Below are 20,046 nucleotides of genomic sequence, written 5' to 3' on the forward strand. Positions count from 1 at the left end.
GAAGCCTTATCCATAGCCACTAATCCAGTTTATCATGGAAGAACTAAGCATATTGAATTGGATTGTCATTTGATTCGAGAGAAAGTCCAGTTGGGGATCATTCACATATTGCCTGTCCGCTCTCAATATCAATTAGCAGACATTCTCACTAAAGCACTTAACTCTTCTCAGTTTATTTTCTTTTTGTCCAAGATGAGCATTCACAATATTTACTGCTCATCTTGAGGGGGAGTCTTGAAACACAGCTGCTGATACACCTCTGATACGGTTGCTGAACTCAACCTGGGCTGAGATAAAACTCCACCAAAGCTTCACTGATTTCACTGATATGCTGACTGATACGCCACCGATACGTTGACTCACATGCTGATGAGGATTGGTGTGAAGAGATGGAGCTGAGCTGGAGCTGAGGAGGAAGCTTAACTATTAACCAAATTCAGTTAATCAGTTCAATTGATAACTGAATTCAGCTGAATCCAGTTGTACTAGTTAAGTTAGTTTCAGACTTACTTATAAATAGATATACTCATGATGTATTTGGTGAACTTCCGGTAAGAAATAAAGTTAGTCTTCCTCCATCTATTCTTCTCCCCTCTCTGTTCAAAGTTTCAGTCTTTTGTCATAGAACACCAAAACCAATAGAATTATCAGACTAAAACCTTCTAGTCAAATATCAACAAATCGGATCTCCGTAAAATTTGAACGAACAACAAATTATATGTCATTAGTCATATCTCTCCAGAATATCAAACGCAACAGTCAGAAGAAGGATGGCATAATCTAGGAGTTTGGGGTTTTGAGGGGGTTTAGGGTTTACGAGACCAAGGGAATTGAGGGAGATTTGGGGTTTGGATAGGGTACCTGAACCCAATTAGAGGCGGAATTGGAGCCACTGGAGATGGCTTTGGATTGGAGGACCGCAGAGATCGCTATGGATTCGAGAGAGACCGGTGAAACAGTGGAGATGATGAAAATTCTATGTTGACCCCTACGTATTCAGGAACGAACTTCGGTGTCGCTCATTGGAAGGTGGGGACTTTTTCGAGAGCAAAAATCTTACAGGCGGTGGGGCTAAAATGGGATCGGACATCAGATTCTAGCATATTCACATCTATATTTATTTTATTTGATAAATATAAATATTAGTCAGTTATAAAAATTTATATCTATATTTATTTTAAACAGATATAAATACAAATCCGGTACTAAAAATATAGTTATAAATGCGGATATAAATTGAATAATTAAACTTTATGACCACATAATCAAAGATATTACTAAGTATATGATAAATCAAGTTAAGTAGAATGTTTGAGGAGTTCAACCCCTAGTGCTCAAGGATGGCATGAATCTCATGGTAATGGTAACCAAGGATGGAGAGTAGAAGAGAGATATATTATATATGGGTCCCTAAATAGGGAGTTAATTATAAAGAGGACCTTGCGACCCCAATATGAATATATCATAATAGTTACCTATTGACTCTTAATAAGTCACTTAAAACATTTACTAGTTCTTAACTACTAACTTCTTGTAAACTTAGCAAGCTCTGATAACTTTATATATTAAGTTATTGACAAAAAAATTATATACTTATCCGTAACTTGATATCTATTTCATAATTAAATTCTAGACTTCAAGTTTCCAACTTAACCTACACTATTTTAAAAAGAGCATTGCACTACAAGAATATTGGGCATTAGCGAAGCATTTTTTGGCCTTTAGCGACGCTTTTAAGCGTCGCTAAAAACCATTCCGACGCTTTTCTAAGCGTCGATAAAGCGTCGCCTATGCTACAGTGGAGAAAATATTTTCCGACGCTTCCAAAAGCGTCGAAAATTAGCGATGCTTTACCGACGCTTTTTAGCATCGGCAAAACTTGTTCTAACGATACTTTAAAGCGTCGTTATAATTAATTTTTTTAAAAAATAAAAAAAAATTGAATTATTATCTGTGGCATAATAATTCCTCTCCTCCGCCGGCGGCGGCGGAGGCGGCTTCCCTTCCGACTCCCCTGACGCCTCCGTCGCCAGCTCCTTCGAGTTCGAATTCTCCGCCCGATTCTCCTCCGCCGCCGCCTTCGCCACCGGATCCATGACCTCCGCCGACGAGCTCTTCCTTAACGGCCAGATCCGCCCCATGAAGCTCTACTCCCACCTCCAGCGGCCCCAGGTCCTCGCCCCCCTCCTCGATCTCAACGAAGAAGAAGATGACGATGACGAATCCGAGCATCACCCGCCGGAAATAGCCACGAGGGGGCGGGATCTGAAGCTCCGGAGCCGATCGATTCACTGGAGGGCCAGATCTCATTCCCCGCTTCGGAACGCGCCACTCCATTGGCAAATGGAGGTCGAAGAACGAGAGGATAGAGCGAAAGATGTAGAGCCGGTTCCAGATCCGAAGTAGATCGAGGCGGAGGCGGCCACTCTATCCGTCTTGGCTTCGTCCTGCCGGTCCTTCTCCACGTCCTCCTCCTCCTCCTCCTCTGGAAGAACCTCCAAGAAGAGGATCTTCCTCAAAGATCTCCTCTATAGAAGCAAGAGCGAGGGAAGAGAGAGAGGAAACACCAAAGAGAAGTTTTGGCACTCGATCTCTTTCTCCCAATCCAAATCCAAGTCCAAACCTCCGCCGCCGATTCCTCCTCCCTCCGCCTCGGCCGCCGCTGCTGCCGACTCCTCTTCTTCTGCCAATCCTCCGCCTGCCGCCACGATCTCGGGGGCGGAGAAGGCGAAATCGAAGGATCCATCGCCACCGGTCGGCTGGTCTTCAAAGAGAATGGCGGCGAAGCCGGTGAACTGGGTGGGGCGGCGGAGGGCGCCAGCACTGTCTCCGCACGAGCGGCACTACACGGCGAACCGGGCGCAGGCGGAGGAGATGCAGCGGAAGACGTTCTTGCCTTACCGCCAGGGCCTGCTCGGCTGCCTGGGCTTCACTTCCTGCAGCTATGGCGCCATTAACGGCATCGCCCGTACCCTTCACCCCGTCTCTTCCAAGTAAGCCACAGATTCATGCCGCAGATTTTTACAACGAAGCTTTGTAAAGCATCGTGGGAAAAAAAAATTAGGTGACTGGGTTGTAAGGCTTCCGACGACGCTTTTGAGCGTCGTAGCATTCTGACGACGCTCAAAAGCGTCGTCTAATCTAATTTTTTCCACCCCTACTATAACGCGTCGGCAACCTTGCACGGGGTGCCCAATTTTCCGACGCTTTTTTCTTGCGTCGGTGGGTAAGAGTCGGCAAAACCCCTTTTTGTTGTAGTGTTGGGACTCTATGAATCGGTCAAAACTATCCTGAAATGGAATATATTAATCAGTTCAAAGAAAACTTTATTATCCAATCACTATACACATGGATGTTTTCAAAACTCAAATTACATATAGGGACCCTTTCCCAAGTTTCGTAATACCAATTTTCGTACCCATACAACACCATGGTGGTACAAAATTGGCATGGGTTGGTATCATCGAGTCGATATATGCACCACCCCCAAGCCCCACATTTTAGCAAAATGTATTGTACATTCTTCCAATTAACATGAGGACCAATCAACCAATACGACGACTGCCCTCTCCCCACATAGAAATGAAAAGAGGATCTTCCATTTTGTCTGCATGAGAATACCTTTTAAATATAAAAAAATAATCGACTATCTCATGAGGGAGGTGTAAAACTGAGAAAGCAGAATTTCAAGAAATGTATCCTACAATATTATTGCACGGATAGGATATGAAATATCTAGAGTATTGGAGACAAGAAGAGATGATGAAATTAATTGATAGAAGTGGAATTCATTACCTCCATCCATTATCTAGAATAGTTGGCGAATGTAGTACTGGTTAGTAGCAAAAATGGAGGGAATAGGGTATGCATGGATTTCGAAGATTCAAACAAATTGATTGGGACTTTAGTGCTATACAAGATATCTTTTCCATTATAAGCCTTAGTGGAAGTAAAGGTGGAGGAAGTTCATTTTGGATTGAGAAATTAACGTTTTGGTGTTTAACCTATAATCTTGATTGAAACTTCATTCATGATTAGGACTAGGGGTGCAAATTTGCTGAGCAGCTCGCGAGCCTCTCGAGCTTGACTCGACTATTACCAAGCTCGAGTCGACTTCAAGTAGCTCAAATAGTTTTTCGAATCGAGCTGTAGTTGCAAAATACTTGGCTTAAATGCTCAGAGCCTAGTTGAGTATATATATTTTTAATAATATTATATTTTATTTATAATATATATTATTAATTTATATTTAAATCTTATATTCTATCTTAACCATATTTTTTAAATCATGACCAAGGCTTGAATTCGAGCTCAAGTATGGATCGGTTGATATTTGAGTAGAGTTGAGTCAAGTTTGAGTATCATTTTGTTTGATCCAGTTGAGTTCAAATTTAGATATTAAGGCTTGATCAATTTCAAATTGAGTTTCAAGCTCGAGTAGTTAGAATTGAGTCGAGCTAGAGCCTCTGGCTATTTGATTTAGCTCGATTGCACCCCTAATTATCACCTAGCACCAATATCCAATGATGGGGCCTGATAACAATACCACTATAGTGATTAAAAATAGTGTTATGACTAACAAAAATAGTAGAGCATGAGTAGCATAAGTATACCTAGCGCAATAACCTACCAACACTCAGCATAGTGAACCTTACTCTCTCCTTTTTAGTCCCATTCATAAAACTAAATCTTACATAATCTCTTTCTCCCCTTTTGTTCTATTCATATCTCCACAGACTAATCTCACGTCCTCTCTTTCATATACATAATCTCATGCCTAGCTCTTTCATGCATAGATCTCAGCGTATGCCAAGCCAAGCTAGGTCCGAGACAATTGGCTGATATCCATAGAATTTTGTCACACTTTAGCCCATCCAAGCCCAGCTTCAAACCTGAAATTCAAAGCTCGATAATGATTTTGGTTCGATAGAGACTCCTAAGAAAAACTGAGATTTGAATGGGAGAAGATACTTAAGTGATTTTGGAGGCCCTTCTCCAACCATGGCCTCTCTTTCTCTCTCTCTAAAAGTGAAGATCTTTCTCAACCTTTTTATAAATTTAGTCCTATTCATTATATTTTTGTAAAATATAATCTTTTATTTATGTGAAACCAATGCCTTTTTTTCAAATTAAAAAAGTCATTTTTATTTCTTTGAAATAACAAATCCTTTAGTTTTTAAATTTTAGTAGAAAATGCTTTTCAATTATCTTCAATTTTATTTAATATATTTCAATTTATATTAAAAGTTTATAATTTGTTTTCCTTTTATAATTTTTACTTCAAATATCCTCATTTTATTTAATTAATTGTTTCTTCCTATTTATATTGTAATTTGATATTTTCATTGAACTGTTCTAATTCTCATACTCTTAAGTTTTTTTGTATTATGGATGACCTTGGAAATTCTGTTTTTAGAATTAGTTTAACCTAAAATAAGGTAATATCTGATCCGATCGGAGAGAAGAAGGATTTTCATCAACCTGCTTAACTCGAATCTCTCAACAATAAAAAACGAGAAGAAGATGGAGGAATCTCAACAGTAGGGCTTTAATTCGCATTTTCTTTCATTGATCCCTTTATCTCTTAAACTGAGGTACGTAGCCCCCATTTATAATACTAGTGAGGGTTCTCCTTTCACAATTTGGGTTAGATTTTTCTTCTAATTCGAATAAGACTAGATATCTTAAAATAAATATGATTATAAAAATATTTTAAAAAAATAAAATTTTTTGAAGAGGTAGATTTCTTGTTTTATATTAACTCTGCTTTCTATCGCTTTGCCTGATTCTTCTTGGATAGAGAGCTACGCCTATCAAAGTCTTACCCAAAAAGAATACTTTTAGTTTGATCAGTCTGTTTCAGGGTCTAAACGATGGAATTTTAACTCGATTCAATCTTCTAAGGGGTTGGCCCAAAGTTGTAGAACTTTAAAAGATACCCAATTTTTTAAAAGAGATCATCTTAATTGGGCATCATATGACCAAGTTATGACCTCTACAAGTTTGCATAGAACTCCGCTTCCGATGTGGCAGATTTTGCTTCTGAATCCTGTCCAGCCCTGCTCGTAGTGGCCAAAGACATCGAGTCTAACGATCCTTCTGAATATCTGTACGTAGTGGTCAAAGTATTCCACATTGAGTTTGGTGATTTTCTTGGATACTCATAGTGGCCAAAGCGATCCCCATCAAATTTGTTGATTCTCTTAAATACTCGAGCATTAGTCAAAATAGTTCAAATCGAGTCTTGATGATTTTTCTAGATCAATATTGTCAGTCTTATCTCATGTGACTACTAGCCTGCAACATTTTTCCCTTGCTTTTACTAAACAAAACCCCCTTTTTCGTAAAAATTTTGAACAAGACTTTATTAACAATATTTGCATCAAAACGGTACCTTGAATTAACTAAGTGTTTAGTGGATCTTTAAGGAGGTACAGAAGGACGTGTTTAAGTGGAGCTTTATACAGCGGGAGGGGTGGGGGTAGGGATGGGACCCCGAGAGAGCGAGCGAGCGAGCGAGAGAGAGAGATCTCACGAGGTATCAATTCACGAACTCATATTATGTACACTGCCTGGCTATTATTCAAGAAGAAGAAGAGAGAATATTTATCTTACACGGCCTGCTGACTATTTATTTGCAGTACAGTTCGACGTAGTAGATACAAGCATCAAACTTCTGTTGCCATACTTTTCTAGACCTAGAACCGTCAAGCACCCATGCACGCAATAAGAACCTATGCATGATAACAAAGCCCTTCATCTCTAGTTGTTGGAACCATGTGTACTCTCTTTCTTACCACCATCCGCACCACCCCATGGCATGTTGCCAGGGCTGCTGATCACATAATTGTTATCCTTATCTCTTGGAATTTCATGGTGGTTGCTAACAGTGGTCCCAGGGTAAACTGTCTCAGCTTGGCCTCCTGCATCGGTTTCTTCCATCAACAATTTCCGAGGCATCACCATGCATGAGCTCAACGTAACCATTCCAAGAAGAATAATGAAGACCAACTTCATCCTTTCAATCTGATTACTGCTGCAAGAACATGAAAAAGTAATCTCAATATTCTATAATCACAGGTGTTTAAAGGGATATATAACATAGGATTCAAAATCAAAACATACTACAAATAATAACTTAATACCCAAACTTAAAAGAGAATACGAAGACTTCTGTCGGGAGTTGTTGGGTTAGCAAGTGCAGTTATGCTATTTATAGATCTTAGAGTGGTAGAGCTGAGGCACTGGCAGTTGAAATTGGTTTAAAGCATCTGATTATGGATTCTCCACCAATATGAGACAACACCCAGTGGGGGGCATATATATCCTCATCAAATGATGCGTTAATGGAAAATTTTCATCCAGATTAGGAGCCTATGTGGAGGGTTGGTTGTGGCTATAGTAGGCATTGTAAACTAGCATTATCACCGAAATTCAACCTTCTATAGTTTGCAACTAATCTTTTATTACGAGTATGTCTTAAATTTTAAGTACCTATTTCTTGAATTTTTAGTAATGTTATACCATGATTTCAGAAATAAAACTGAACATACTAGGTAAACTAAGTTGAAGTCCTTTAATGTGATGAGAGAACAAATATGCTATGGGAATTGTATCACAACCCAAGACCTTACCTAAAAATGTTACTTCAAGTATTTGGTTCCTTAGCCTTATATAACTATTTAAGATTTATCTAGTGCATAATCAATGTAAGACTAAATGCACGCTCGCACATATCCTCACAAATTGATATAGAGCATTTTTACTTCAGGAGCCAGTTGCTTCCAAGGCTAATGAAATAAGTGACAATACTGTTCATGTTTGGTCTAGGGTATCCTTCACACGTTTTGAAGCACTAGCATATAACTTTTTTTGATGCAAATTAATATGAAGGATTTCCCATGTGAGTAAAAGGTAACTTTTCAAAAGAATGATGAAGCTTCCATTGTAGATGTATATCTTGAAGCACATATTCTAGCCAAGTCTTGCAAATACTAATTACAGTGGCATCGTGACTTATGAATTTCATCTTATCAGTTTTAGTTTTTGGAATTCATTAATAACACATGGAAAGACCACCACCCATTATCATGCTTGGGCTCACTCAGAACATTTGATGGAGAACACTAAATAAATGAATGGGATATCATATCAACAGATCTACTTTGTTCAGCAAGGGCATGCACAATGTCGAATTGATTATCCCCGAAATCACTTCTTGTGCATGACAAAATAAAAATCAAGCAAATGATTCAAAAAAATATTCAAATTCTAGACCTACTTGACTAGTTATTAGAAGATCTATACAGAGGAATCGTGCATTTTTCACCCAGTTGAACAAGTTTTTGTTTTCATTAAACATGGAGTCAGATATGTTTATTTAACAACTTCAGCAAGACATTGGGAGCAGATTAGTGATGTCTTCGCATCAATGCCGCTAGTCTATTCAACATAAATAATGTCTATCATATTTTAATACCCATAGAAATTAACTAATAGAATCTTATATATAGGAGTTGAAGAAACCAAAAGGACTCCTCAGAATTTAACTTGGTCTTTACATTTTTCCTACATGGCACATCTAGCTACTGGCTGCCTTTCTCCTTGTATCCCAGATTCCATTTTCTTTTTTTTTTTAGCAATACAATAGAATTCTTTTCTGGTTTATATGCACTGCAGCTACTTGAATATATAGCAAGTGAATTACCACCCCCCTGTGCTGTGGAACTATGTTACAACTGAACACATACAAATCATAGTATCCATGAATCTAGTTTATGTGTTAGTGCACAACAATATTCCTAGTCCCATTTATTTTTCTCAAGAAGTATTCAAGCATTCAACCATAAGAAATCTGGACTTCTGTTTACTCCGGCAGGTTCAAGCAGCCAATAACATAAGTCATAAAAAATGCACAACAAATGCCTGTTTAATTTCTTTATTATCAAGATGTAATATCACTTATCGAAGGAACTATAGACTTAATGTTTATCATGCTCCATATTTAACCTAATGTGGTTATTGCACCACTATAACAAAAGCCACTATTTAAATGTTACTATTGTATGAAACAATAGGCTATTGCATTACCAAAAAAAACTTTAACATATCTTTTCTGACTAAATTGCCTCTTTTCTCCATTTTTAATGCTATAGTAAACATTCTTAGTGGTAGAGCTTATTATTCTTTCATTCATCATGTCATGTTATCTAGTGTTAACCTAGTAATAGCATAGCTAATGTAAGCCTCATGTCAATAAGCATAATCTTGAATTAAGAAATTATTGTTATGCGAGAAGCACAATCTCTTATGCTCTTGGTAAAGAGTAAAATATATCTTAATATGATAATAAAATTTAGAACACAAAAATTACCTTAAAAATAGAAAAAAATAGATATCCAACATAGTGAACACTTGGAATGGAGATAATTTCTTCCATAATCCTTGAATTCTTCTTAAACAGAAATGAAATTTTAAATTTGAAAAAAATCATGTGAGACATTAAATTTTAATCATATTTAAACTAACATGGTTATTGTACCACTATATCAAAAGCCACTATAAAAAAGTTACTATTGTATGAAACAACAGGCTATTACATTATCAAAAAAACTTTAAAATTTCTTTTTTGACTAAATTGTCTCTTTTCTCCATTTTTAATGCCATAGTACACATTCTTAGTGGCATAGCTTATTATTCTTTTATTCATCATGTCATGTTAGCTAGTGTTAACCTACTAATAGCATAGCTAATGTAAGCCTCATGTCAATAAGCATAATCTTGAATTGAGAAATTACTGTTATACGAGAAGCACAATCTCTTATGCTCTTGGTAAAGAGTAAAATATATCTTAACATGATAATAAAATATAGAACACAAAAATTACATTAAGAATAGAAAAAAAACTAGACATCCTATATAGTGAACACTTGGAATGGAGATAATTTCTTCCATAATCCTTGGATTCTACTTAAACAGAAATAAAATCTGAAGTTAGAAAAGAATCATGTGAGACATTAAATTTTAATATACCAATTAAAAAAATTATCCTAGATATAATTTAATTAAATGATGCATTAAATTATGATTAGTTATCTTTTGTAATTATGTGTTTCCGAATTAAATATTTTAAAATAGAAAAGTTTAAAGAAATCATTTATGGAGGCTTTATTAATATGATATGTATAAATTTTATCAATTGCATGATTAATTGGTTAACTATAAAGTTATCTAGACTTTTTATTGGTCTCCAACATACTCAATTGTTGCCATAATGATCACCCACTTAGACCACCATAGTACCCATGACGAAAAAGTATATAGAGTACTAGTATAGAAAAATTTGTCTATAAATCAGTCTTTCTAAACGTAAAATCTGTACATCAAACTCTCCTCCAAAATCATTGAGTATTTTCTCAAACTCCTTCACCAACCTATATTGATTCAATATATTTTAGATCTCTTGTTGTTACCAATTTTTTTTTGATGAAATTGCAGGTAAACCATGAAGATCTTACTCTTACTTTACATGAGTTTTATTATGAGTATGGTTGTTTTGGAAATATATGCAAGGGATGCAAATTATAGGAGCTCAAAGCGTGCTCCATATGAAAGAATGGAAGAGAAGGTGCATCAACTTCCAAGAGATTCAAATCTTGATTTGCAGATAAGTGGAAGAATTGGTTACAAAAACAAGTTTTACATCAAAAGGCTCGTCAAGGAAATAGTCGGCGCCAAATTGCCTAATGATCAACATATACTGGAAGATGGAAGCAAGATGAACTACAAGATGAATGATGCAATCATCAACATAGACAGGAAAGATAACCATGGTCCTCTTTTGAACTCCTTAAAAACTACCTCTAGCCATTCTCGCAGTCCTAAATGTGAAATGAATCCTTGTCCAAAAAAGGCTTCTTGCTGTCCTCTCCATCTAGTTGATCAAAATATCCCATAGTCTGCATTTACAACTAAAAAATAATATCAAACCTAGAGTCCCTACTTATGAAGTGGAAACAATATTCCAACTAGATATGTAGAAATTAGCATCCACTTTTCGTATCTAATATGCTATGTCATGGTATAGACTTTGTATAATGTATCAGGAGATATGATGAAATAAATTTCATAGCTTACTATGTTTGTATGTTCTATAATAAAATTACTTATTGTGTTCAATACTTTGTTTTATATATCAGGAGATATGATGAAATAAATTTCATAGCTTACTATGTTTGTGTATGTTCTATAATAAAATTACTTATTATGCACAATTTATATTATCATTTAATTTATTATACTTATAAGATTGAAGAAATTTCACAATTGTACGGAAAACAAATCCATGAGAATATGATTATATGCATATTTTGGTTGATCTATAACTAATACTTTAATTTATTTTTTTGCCTCGATTTTTGCTCAATGATTTTATTTTATGACCATATAATAAAAATGAGTTTTTCCTTCCTTAAAATAGCTCTCTCTCTAATAAAATATCTCTTCTATATCGTATTTCCCATGAGAAAATCTTTTATAACGTTTCAAAAACAAAATGATACATGTTTTAAGAATATATATTGTCATATGATAAATTATAGTAAGAAGACAATTCATATTTATCTAAGTGATGAGAAAACTAATTTAATGAAAACAAGTTTTTAAAAAATATTTTTTTGTTTAAAATCATTATTGTTCATAAAATAACCTAGTGCATGGGGATGCTATAATGATATTTAACACATATAGGATATAGAATGAGAATATGAAATCATTATTTATATTTTTTACAACTGCTGAAAACAAATGAGTAAAAATTATCATTACATTCAAATATCTATTTTTTTTTTTTGCTTATCAAACATACGCATTAATTTCTTAGGAGCAATTTTTTTGTGTCTAGTAGTTTATTCAAAATACTGAAAATTTTATAATTAATCTTAAAAGTAGTGAAGCACTTGTGTCATTAATGTTATTTAGCAATGTGCATGGGAATATCATTACACGATAAGTTGATATAATCAATAAAAGTGGATTCTTATAATGATATGCTGAATTCATTCTTATATGATATATAAAAGTGGATTCTTTTATCTTTCTCTTCTCGTTTACTTTCTATTCTATACATCTTTTTTGATATATACTTCCCTTTCATCCATTTTTATGTTCTTAAAGAAGCAAATTAGACTTTGCTAAATGTTTTCCAAAAAGAACAAAAATTTTATTCTTACTCACAATAGTACAAACTTGGGATATGCTTTGGTGTCCTTTTTTTATTTTTAGCTATTACTTTTCAATAAATTTAATTTCCTCCATTCAACTAAGGTAGGGTAATGAAGGATATTTAGATAGTAACCTAGTTTAGCAGATTATCAATTTTCAAATTTTTTTATTCCCATAGAAGCAAAGCTGCAAAAGTCTTTCATCCTCACTTTTAAATTTTCATCTTAGATCTGTACTAGAGATTGTAAAATCAAAAAATTTAAGGATGATATCTAAAATTTATAATGACGAAGAAAAAAAACAAAACAAGATATGATGGGATCATGAGGGTTGCAACATAAATGAGATGGCCATAGGGCTGGATTTAAAATACAAACTCAAGCATATTCTAAAGAGATAATATCAAGGTCCTCATCCATTTCTTTTGTTGTCAAAAAAGTAAGAATGATATGTAGCTTACATGCTAATCACTCAACCATGTTTTCATTATTTCTCTATCATGAAAATGAAAAAAAAATAAAAATGTGATCACATGCATTGAAATAAAAAATAGGCCCCACGACCATATAGATCTAGTAGATAGATAGGGAATATGGATGAGTGTATGGGCCTTTGGATAGGTATCACACGAAAACAACAATATTAGGATCTTTTCCAAATTTATCTTGATTATTTTAATGAATTTTCATGTAAATAGTGACCAAATGATTACAATATTGTTGTCTAATGTGATGGGTATTTGATTCCTACTTAATTACAATGGATATTATTTTTAATTGATATCTCTGGGGAGATAAGGGACTACTGAACTACTATTTTTAATCAAAGAATGACTGTAAAAAAGCGAAGCAAAGCCCAACAAACTGACACTCCTAACCATGGAGATCAAAGTCAAAGTTTAACATATAATATTTTCATATGTAGTAAGATGTTTGGAGATAGAGAAATTGTGAACAAGATGAGAGAAGAGAGAGAAGCGAGATAGAATTATTTAAATAATTAAAAATGAGAAAGATACAAATCTCTGAGAAGATACCAATGAATTGAGTGGTCTACAAATGCATGGTACCAATTGAGTGTATTTATAATTTGTTTATATAAATACAATCATTCTTTTCAATTCAAAAACATCTATCAACCAAAATTTAGCTAGTATAGATAATTCTAAAAGATAAGTCATAAAAAAATATTTTTTTATCTTCCAAAAATCCAAACTCAAGACCTTTTTTACATATATGAGGTGAATGACTGATGTGGTAAATTGCCAAGTGCACTCATTATATCATTTATCTTATTTTTAGGAGGTATTTACTTTAACACTATTTTATGTTTTACCTAAGAGAAAAAAAAAAACTTGATGCACAGCTATGAAACCATATAAGTAAATAAAATATTATGAAAAGAAAAAAAAATAAATGTCGATGCCAATTAATTTATAAATACTAACTAATTTACAAGCTAATTATCTTTTGTCCATATTTGTTCTTTTTGTTAGACCAAGCCACTAATTATTTGGCATAAATATTTTTTTAGAATAGATGGTCTCCCATCATGTAATCTTTAGAATGAAATACAAGAAAACTGTTTCTAGGAATAGAAAGACTTCTTTGAAGAAAATTAAGACAAAGATTAGAGGGGATGGGAGAAGGTGGGAGAGGATAAAGGTTGATTCTAATAAATTACGTAGTTTCATCTTGAAGATGCTTGTGGTCCTCTGTTACCCACCATGAACAATCATCCACCAATGCCTAAAGTTTTTGCATCAAAATTCCAATTTATGATGCATCAACTAGGAAGACACTTGCTTCTGCTTACAATAAATAATCTAGAACAACGTATCAATAGCAAAGTTCTAAGCTGTCCTTTTCACTTGGCAGATGTTTTTCTCTCCTTGCGATTGAAGTATTATGGGTTCTAGGGATTCTACTTCTGATATTAAAAAAAAATCAAAAAGATTCTCCTTCAAGAGACTAGAGAAGCTATGTTTAAACAATAGATAATCGACTGAGTTGTATTTTAGTGCTTAATCAAATAGTAAGCCTAAGTCAAGAACTATCCAAATTTATTAGTAAATGAAAGATTAGTTGCTAGTCCAAACCTTTAGAATTTCTTTGGATTCTTAGAAGTGAATGAGTAAAGACTTTTTCTTATAACATTAGCAATAGAAAAGTCTTCCTTTTCCCTCTAATCTGTAATATATACTTAGAGAGACAGGTAAAGGGACCCATTTATAGGTTTTCATTCTAAAAGTATGATTGTATATCTAAATTAAGAATCAACACAGTAAATCATACTCGACAATAAATAAAATGATCAAAAATCAACGCTTTCTTACATATGCACTATGTAGTCAAAAGTTCACTCTTTTTTTCCAAGTTCAAGATGTATTCCATTTAATTCATGTTTTGAAGTGATATAGTTTATTTTCTCATTTTGTATATCTCTAAATAGATGAATTATAATATACAATTTGTGCATAGAACTTATATCTCAATGTATAGACAATGACTATTTACACCACTTAATATATTATCTGAAAGCATCTGATTTTCTTACTGTATATATTTTATAGATTTTAGATTTATCAAACATAATTACTAGTAAATTGGTATATGCAGTGCATACTAAAGAAAAACTAGTATTAAAAAATTAAATAAAAATATAAACATAAGAAAATCAAATAATGTTGTTTGCAGCTAACTTGTTCTGTGTTGGATTTTGTCATCCTTAATTAATTGTCCACTTTCTAATAGTGTCTCTAATAATAGGAGGATAGGTTACATGCAATCAAGTAGATTAATAAGTAGAAAGGTATTTTAGTGAACAAAGCTGACACATCAAATTCCATAGGCAATATTATAAAATAATAGAATATAGTATAGGTAAAATTAAATTCTCAATTTAGATCATCCAACATGTTGTACCATCTATAATTTGTCCAATTAATCTTATAGTAAGAAATACTTATAATATTTTAAATAATGTAAATTTTAATTAGTTATATGAATTCTCCAAAATGATTTTTTAGAAATAAAAATATGTTTTGTACACTTAAGTAGGCATAACAAAATTAACTTACAAATGAAAAGAAGTTTATACAGTAATTACAAGCTTAGCCATAGAGTCGTCCCTCTAGTAGGAGACACTATAGTAACTTGGCTTTGGGTGGTTTCTTTGTAGACAATGTCACCTTAAATCATTTTTTTAATCTCCATCATTTACTCCCCCTTATTTTAGCATGCGCTAGTCTTTTTCATTTGGCCGCATTGCATCAATATGGATCAAATAATCTGGGTGTACATTTGGAGATGCATAAAATTGCATCATACCCATATTTTTATGTAAAAAAACTTCTATTAAGTCTTTGAATAGAAGGCCAACCTTTTAGTTTTGTTGAGTTGTAATTGATTACCATGTCAGTAAAACTTTGAAGCAAGCCTTCTCAATTTGGGTCTAAGTATGCTCATTACCTCTCTATTTAGGTATCTGTGGTTGCATGTTCGCCTTCTTGTGCATTGCATACAAAAATTATGATGCTTCTTTAAATGCATAATAGCAAGCATGAAATATAGATTAAATAGCTGTGAGGACCACCTCGACATTTTGTATTGATGTAATTTTGTGATCATGAAAAAAAATAAATCTTCTAATAAGTATAGTTAGCAGTCCACCTATATATTCAAAAACTTAATTTTAAATTGCAAAACCACTATTAGGTTATAGATAGAATATTGATTATATAATTATAGGTAGATATTCCAAATTTTGCATTCTTATTTTAAAAAAATTCTATTAGATTATTTTCCATTATAAATAATATATATATATATATACTTTTATTTGATTATATAATTTAGATTAGCATACGCCATTAGTTTCCTTCTAATTAAAGAAGACAAGATTATTATCCTCTATTATGTAGCTGATGTCCATGACATAATTAGTAATAATTATGTTATGCACACTATGTTTCTTATCAATGCAGTTATAACCAAGTTGAATGATATATAAGACTATGAATGTTTATCATGTCATTTACATTAAATCAATTAACCTTGAAATTTCTTCTATATATATGTTGTCCTCATATTCCACATCTTATATGTTTTCAAAGAAATTGTTTTTTTGAGATAAATTTGCAACTCTTTTGAGTTTAGCTTACGGCTTTCCATAAACCTTCATTATCTTGGATACTTGGCTTCTTTTAGGCGTATATTCTTATGATAATCCATTAATCTATTGCAACTATTGATATATTTTTTTTGTTAACTTGAATGCAGTGTATCCATCAAGATCTCGCTCGCATTTCTTATTACATGTGGTTTGCCCGTGATCCTCTCCAAAACACGTGTCAAAAATGGAGGGCATGAGGAGGATGCCTTGGTATTTACACCACAAGGAGTCAAGGAAAAGGAATATATGCTTCCCCATAATAATCTGAAGCTTGGAACAAATGTTAATGAAAGGAGCAATGAAGAAAACAAGATGAGCATCAATAGCCTTACAGTGAAAGTGGGTGAGGGTGTTGCATTGATAGAATTTGAGAAGAAAGAATAGAAACAGAAACTGTATTCTGTTCTCAGGATATGTTGAAATAGAGTTGTATGTAACAACGTTTCATTGAAAACGTTTTACAAATAAGATCTAGGATGAAGCTACAGTAACAGAGAAAACAGAAAGAATGGAGTGAATACACTATAGTTCAAAATTACATTCATTTATATAGTAATGGCATGTATTCTGGATTGTTCTATGATCCGGTTGATCCAGCTGGAGTTGATGTAGTATGTCCAGCTGGGAATGAAGCTGAATCAGTTGATCCTCTAACTGATTCAGTTGAGTCAGTTTGCTTGAAGGTTCTAGAACTCAATACCCCCCTGCAAGCTGATGGGTGTGGAAATACCCGAAGCTTGGATCTGATAAGATGATGATGAGTAGTAGGTAGCGACTTTGTAAATATATCTGCTGGTTGATCAGTAGTGGAGATATGCCTTAGGCAAACTTCATGAGATTGAACTTTTTCCCGCACAAAATGGTAATCTACCTTAATATGTTTTGTTCTGGCATGAAAAATAGGATTAGTGGCAAGAGCTAATGTAGATACATTATCACAGTAAAGTAGTGTAGGTGATGTCATAGCAATAGAAAAATCATTAAGTAATCTGCGAAGCCATATTATTTCTGAGGTAGTGATAGCTAGAGCCCGATATTCTGCTTCAGTGGATGACTTTGCCACAGTAGGCTGGTTCTTTGCATGCCAGGATTGAACCCAAGATAGATGCAATACCCCGTGGTAGAACGTCTGTTATCTGTATCACCAGCCCAATCTGAGTCGCAGTAAGCTGATAGAGCAAAGGAGCCTGAGGTGAAGAATAGACCATGATCAAGAGAGCCTTGAACATACTGAAGTATCCGTTTTAACATGATAAAATGATGTTGCAGCGGTTGATGCATATATTGACAGATGTAATTTACTGCAAAGGTGATATCCGGTCTAGTAATTGTAAGATACTGTAAAGATCTTGCCAGGCTGCGGTAGAATTGTGGATTGGGATATGGATCTGTCATATTGCTAGGAGCTTTTGATTTGAATGATAATGGGGAGGAAAGAGGACGACAGTGCTCCATACCTGCTTTTTGTAGCAAAGAGATGGCATATTTTTTCTGACTAAGATGTAAGCCGGTTGCCGGAGAAGATACTTGAATTCCCAAAAAATAGGATAAAGATCCCAAGTCCTTCATTTTGAATCTTCCTTGAAGAGTGGAGATAAGGTTTGTGACAGATTGCAAGTTATTTCCGGTAATTAAAATGTCATCCACATACACTAGAAGATACGTCGATGTGTAATCCTGATTATGAATCAGTAGAGAGGAATCAGCACTGCTCGTGTGGAACCCCAATTTGAGAAGAAAATTTGTGAATGTCACAAAGCACTGTCTTGGAGCCTGTTTAAGCCCATAAATGACTTTCTTCAATAAACACACATGGTCAGGCTTGGATGTGTCAATGAAGCCTTTTGGCTGCTGCATGTAAACCTGTTCATCAAGGGTGCCATGTAAAAAAGCATTACATACATCCAGTTGACGTATAGGCCAATGACAAGATATAGCAAGACTTAGAAGAATCCTTATTGTAGGAAATTTTGCCACTGGACTGAACGTTTCTAGGTAGCCAAGACCATATTCTTGCTTATAACCCTGTGCAACTAGTCTTGCTTTGTAATGGGCTATAGATCCATCGGCATTTCTTTTTATTTTGTAGGTCCATTTGCAGCCCAGGATATTTTGATTAGAGGACCAAGGTACTAGTATCCAGGTCTGTTGATCCAGCAGTGCATTGTACTCAGCTGACATGGATGCTCTCCATCTCGAATCAGCAAATGCTTGAATAAATGTAGAGGGTTCAGTTGTAGCAATGATCGTATGATGTTGTAACAACTCAGGATCTCACCCAAACTAGCTAGTCGAAAGTTATTATTTGGGTTCCTTAATCCTGTATAAGTACCCAAGATCTACCCAGTGAATAACCGATGTGGGACTAAACACACACCCGCACGGGTCCTCTCATACTCCCCCCGTTCAAGCCCTGACATACTCGTCAGGCTAAGGGTTCAAATTCATTCAAATCTAATCACAAATACCACGATCGGTCCGTGGTCAACCCCAATGGATCCGTGCTGCAGTGTCTCCTAGTCCACATAAGTTATAGGCTGGGTCCGCTCTGATACTATTTATAACAACTCAGGATCTCATCCAAACTGGCTAGTCGGAAGTTATTGTTTGGATTCCTTGATCCTGTATAAGTACCCAAGATCTACCCAGCGAATAACCGATGTGGGACTAAACACACGCCCGCACGGATCCTCACATACTCCCCCCGTTCAAGCTCTGACGTCCTCGTCAGGCTAAGGGTTTAAATCCATTCAAATCTAATCACAAATATCAAGATCGGTCCGTGATCAACCCCAATGGATCTGTGCTGCAGTGTCATACCAGCACTAATGCACCGGATCCCATCAGAACTCCGCAGTTAAGCGTGCTTGGGCGAGAGTAGTTTTGGGATGGGTGACCCCCTGGGAAGTCCTCGTGTTGCCCCCCTTATTTTGGTGTGAGGCCCAATAGTCCCATATCGGAAAGACTCGTTCTAGAGCCTGGGCATATGAGGCGGGTGTCTCCTAATCCTACAGATGCGTTTTGGATGGAAAACAAAATCGGAGAGGGGTGAAGGACGCTTGCGTGAAGCTCCGGAATCGGACAATATCTGGTAGGGGAGCCTCGCGGTCCCTCCTAATGTGGCCCCCATGTGGGCACTGGGTGCCTCACGTGCCCCGAGGAGGCGGGGGCGTGACAAATGGTGTTCGTCCGATTCCTGTTTACCTAAAAATATGCTAAACAGATCGTTGTTAGAACCGACAAACAAAGTTTAATTTAATTTTACTCTTACCTTTCTTACTTGAAAAATAGTGGTTGTAAGAGGTCGATCCACAGGAAGGCGGTTGGAGTTGCATAAAAATTAGAACATTCAGTCGAATTTAAAATCGATTTTTGAATGATAGAAGAAAAATATTATGTCGGGGATGATGATAGATTTTCTAGTCTACCGGAGAATTATTTTTAATTGAAATTAACTAGAAGACATATACTTAGATTTGAAAAGCATTTATATATTTATTGGAAAAGAAAAGCTTTGGCATAAATTAAAATGGATGAAAATAAGAAGATTGAAGCGAACACAAATTGCATAAAGGAAGATTTAATGTATTGCATATAAAAATTAAAGAAATTAACAGATTGCATAAAAAGCAGAAATCAACTTGAATCTAG

At 34.9% G+C, this 20,046-nt stretch overlaps 1 non-coding gene across 1 annotated transcript; it reads left to right on the top strand.

The window, feature by feature from the left end:
• The first annotated feature begins 19,199 nt into the window (after positions 1 to 19,199).
• LOC113461409 lies at positions 19,200 to 19,320 on the top strand. Its single transcript, XR_003383669.1, has one exon. It is a non-coding gene; the product is annotated as a 5S ribosomal RNA (ribosomal RNA).
• Positions 19,321 to 20,046: the final 726 nt, after the last annotated feature.

The sequence above is a fragment of the Phoenix dactylifera genome, chromosome 2 (assembly GCF_009389715.1).
Source record: "Phoenix dactylifera cultivar Barhee BC4 chromosome 2, palm_55x_up_171113_PBpolish2nd_filt_p, whole genome shotgun sequence".
NCBI classification, from domain to species: Eukaryota; Viridiplantae; Streptophyta; class Magnoliopsida; order Arecales; family Arecaceae; genus Phoenix; species Phoenix dactylifera.